Below are 4,265 nucleotides of genomic sequence, written 5' to 3' on the forward strand. Positions count from 1 at the left end.
GACCCCACCCCGGGTCTGCGCCGGGGTTCCCCTAGCCCCGATGGGCCCTCCCCTTCCTGCCCGTGGAGGGACCCGGGCTCCTGCCCTGTAACTTAACACCCACCGCCCCGGTCCTCACCCGGTGACCCTCCCCGGTCCCAGCACTGCTCGGGTTCCGGTTGGTCAGAAAGAAGGGGTTGGAGGTTACATCGTTCCTCCTTCGATGCCCAGATCTATCTAGCAGTTGTGCAACGAGAGAGCAGGACCCGGGCGTGGCCAGTCTACGCTTCGACCCTCCTCCCAATAATCCGGAGAAGTAGATACTCTTTCTACATTCTTCTCTGCTTTAGCTGTGAGAGTTTACCAACTCAAATCTGGCCCAAGCCTGGACAGTCTAGATAAGGAAGCGGATCATAAAAACAAATTAGTCTGTGTGTGTGTGTGTGTGTGTGTGTGTGTGTGTAAGTGCGTGCACGCGCCTGTATAGGTCGTATATGATTTTACTTTGTTTTTTGGCAGTTTCGAATTTTAATAAACTTTTATGGGGAGGAGACCGTAGGTTCCAATGCCAACCGGAGAACAGTCCCAAATTTAAACCCTTATTAAACTCTTATAGTCTTTCTAGAGTCTGGCGAGTTTTGTTTCTGAAGCTAGATTGCTTTTGTCTTGGGCTCATCTTAAACAGCACTTCCTGGTTTGGGGCTAGAAGTGAAATTTAACAAGCCGTACTAGGACATGCTTATGTGAGAGACTGTCAGCCTGCAGTCGCTGCTGGTTCACCATCAGGCCTGACAGAAAACCTGTTTGTTACCCTGCAATAGCATCGTCATTTTGGGACTTGGGGTCACCGCTGTCTGCAGTGTTGGGGTTTAGACAGTTGAAGAGAGAGAAGGCAGATTTTTTTTTTTTTTTTTTTGAGACCCAGTCTGGCTCTTTCGCCCAGTTTGGAGTGCAGTGGCGCGATCTCTGCTTACTGCAATCTCTGCCTCCCGGGTTCAAGTGATTCTCCTGCCTCAGTCTCCTAAGTAGTTGGGACTACAGGCGCGTCGCCACACTCAGCTAATTTTTTATTTTTTATTATTTATTTATTTATTTATTTATTTATTTTGTAGAGATGAGGTTTCACCATGTTGGTCAGAGTGGTCTCGAACACCTGACCTCAAGTTATCCACCCACTGTGGCCTCCCAAAGTGCTGGAATTACAGGTGTGAGTCACTGCACCCGGCCAGAAGGCAGATTTTAAGGAGAGATTTGTCATGCTATATGGAGCCTGACAGAACAGAATTCTGGTTTCCTTTCTACCTCCTCATTTTAGAAATTCTGACTTCTTCCTTAAAGGATAGGATAGCAGCATTCTTAATTTTGAGGGAGGGGATGGGGGGAGAAGAGGATTTAAATGCATTTCCTCTTAAAGGATTCTACTTACTGCCTGTGTATCTAGCATTTCAACAAACAGGTAGCACTGCAGGAATTTATACATCAAAATGAAGCAACTTAGATATTGGGACTATGTTCACTCAGGAAAAACAAATGTTTGTTGGCATCGGTTACATTCAGAAAGGAGGGAAAGTATGCCATAAGTCTGAAAACAAGATCTTTTTATGGTTGTGACCACACCACTACAGTAATTTTAAAAAACACAAAAGCTGTAGGGGTGAGGTGACAGGCAGCTCCTCCTTCCTGGCCTCCACCCCAGGAACAAGAATGATTTTCTTACTGGGGAGCCTACATGTCCCAGATCCAAGGTTTTAGATCCCTGGAGTACTTTATTCAAACTCTGGAATAGTTTCCACTGACTTGGTGGCATTAAAGTTTGAGGTTATTTTCCAACAGAGTATTTAAAAATTGAGTTTAACCCGGTTATATATTTCTTGAGAGTATTGTATGTAAAGCATTGTGAAAGGACTAGTAGAAGGAGAGATACAGAGATTAAAAAGATACATTGCCTGCCCTCCAGGGACTGACAGTTTAGCTGAAGTCATATGGCATTTGTAACACATGATTGTTTAGGGATATTGAAAGATATAACAGTGTGTGAATAAGTACAAAGGTGCTTTGGGAGTTTGGGGTTCCACAGGGGTTGTACCAACAATAGGAGGGAAAGGAGGAAGGAGGCATGAGCAGGCTGGCTGGCTGGTGAGGTGTGAACAGAAGGAGAACAGGTGGGGGCACCTGAGGAGATGAAGAGGAACCCACTCACCTGGCTGGGGCTGAGGGTCTATGTTCAGGAGTAAGTAATCGATCTATTCACCAGCTCATTGTTCTGCTTATGTGTAGCTACACTGTAATACAGGATATATTAGATATCAAAATCTATAAGAGATAATAACCCTAACCTTCAGGCTTAGCTTAAAAGTCAGAACTCACATAAGCAGAACAATTGCTAAACAATGCATTCATGACTATGAGTAAAGAAGAATTTCAAAGAAGTTGAAGACCCTGATGTTTCACTTTCCCTTGTAGCCAGTGAAAAATTATTGGAACTTTGATATCGTGGACCAGCGTTTACTAATTTAGGGAAGCTCCTTTTAAATATAGATGGCTTTGGGGCCAGGCGTGGTGGCTCATGCCTGTAATCCTAGCACTTTGGGAAGCTGAGGTGGGCAGAGTGCCTGAGTTCAAGAGTTCGCAACCAGCCTGGGCAACATGATGAAACTCTGTCTCTACTAAAAATACAAAAAACTTAGTTGGGTGTGGTGGCGTGCGCCTGTAATCCCAGCTACTCAGGAGGCTGAGGCATGAGAATCGCCTGAACGGGGGAGGCGGAGGTTGCAGTGAGCCAAGATCATCTCACTGTACTCCAGCCTGGGTGACAGTGAGACTCTGTTTCAAGAAAAAAAAAAAAATTCAATATAAATAAATACTTGGCTTTTGCTACATTATTGTCTGCACATAGGTAATCATTTATTCCTTTATTTGCTCAGTAACAGGTGCCTGCTATGGGGAGGTACTGTAGACCTCTTACACTAAAGGACGTTACAATTAGAAGAGACAGACAAGTAAATACAGGCATACCTCGTTTTATTGCTCTTTGCTTTATTGCACTTCACAGATACTGTGTTTTTTACAAAATGAAGGCTTGTGGCAACCGAGCCGTAAGCATGTCTATCAGCACCATTTTTCCAACAGCATATGTTCACATCATGTCTCTGTGCCACATTTTGGTGATTCTGGCAACACTTTAACCTCTTTCATTACATCTGTTATGTGATCTGTGATCAGAGATCTTTGATGTTGTTGCTGTAATTATTTTGGGGCGCCACATACTGCACCCGTAGAAGACAGAGAATTTAATCGATAAATGTTGTGTGTGTTCTGACTGCTCCACCAACTGGCTGTTCTACCTAGGAATCGATTTGTATATACATATACACTTGAAACTGTATTGCTATAAAGAAATAAAGAACAGAGCCAAATAAACACTCAGGTAGATATCACATCGCATTTGCTGGAGATGGCCATATTTTGGCAATACATCATAGTGGGTAAAGCGTAAGAATTTTAGATCCACACAACTATGTTTAAATCCCAGCTCTGCCTCTTATGGACTGCAAAGCTCAAGCAAATTACTTAATCGCTTTGAATGTCAGTTCCCTAATCTGTTACCTGTGGATGATAAAGCTGAATACCTGCATCCTAGGGTTATTCTAATGATGCAATAAGGCAGTGTATTGAAGCCCTTGGCACAGTGCCTCGTGTGATAATTGTGCAATACATGCTGGTTGCAGTTATTAAATTGCACTTATTATTAATAGTTAAAATTTCAAAACCCCTGAATGTTCTTTGGACAGGGGCAAAGCATTTTTGGTTGGATCCCCAGTTAGAAACAACCTCCTGTCCAATCAATGAATGTTATAGATCTGTTTCCATTCAACCAACATTCCAGACATCCTCTAGACCATAAAATCAGCCATAGCTGAGCAGTACCCTAGGAAAGCTCTAATCCAGACCCACATACCTGAGCTGGCAGCCAGAATTCACGGTGATGTGCTAATTCCCAATAATGGGTGCTTTTTCCATTTTTCCATTTCCTTTTTTTTTTCTTTTTTTCTTTTTGGTTTGCTTCTTTTGTGTATGTGCTGATAGACTGGCTGGTTATTTGAAGTAACTTTAACATTTGTTAGGCCACAAAAAACCAAATTTGGGATGATGTGTGCATGGGAATGAACCCAAAGTACTGCCGTGCTCCTGTCCTGGGATAGGTGCAAGTTAATCATGGCCCCTCAGACCTGGAGGCAACACAGAAAACAGAGTCACAGAATTACATTTTTTTTTTTTTTTTTTTT

The 4,265-nt window shown here is 43.1% G+C and overlaps 1 protein-coding gene across 1 annotated transcript in view; it reads right to left on the reverse strand.

The window, feature by feature from the left end:
* Positions 1–240, reverse strand: part of CAST (calpastatin) — a 124,634-nt gene extending 124,394 nt beyond the window's left edge. The window contains exon 1 of the mRNA XM_011989418.1: positions 119–240. The gene's annotated coding sequence lies outside the window, so the exon portion shown is untranslated. The remainder of the gene's footprint in view (positions 1–118) is intronic.
* Positions 241–4,265: the final 4,025 nt, after the last annotated feature.

Source organism: Mandrillus leucophaeus, unplaced genomic scaffold (assembly GCF_000951045.1).
Source record: "Mandrillus leucophaeus isolate KB7577 unplaced genomic scaffold, Mleu.le_1.0 Scaffold353, whole genome shotgun sequence".
Lineage (NCBI taxonomy): Eukaryota > Metazoa > Chordata > Mammalia > Primates > Cercopithecidae > Mandrillus > Mandrillus leucophaeus.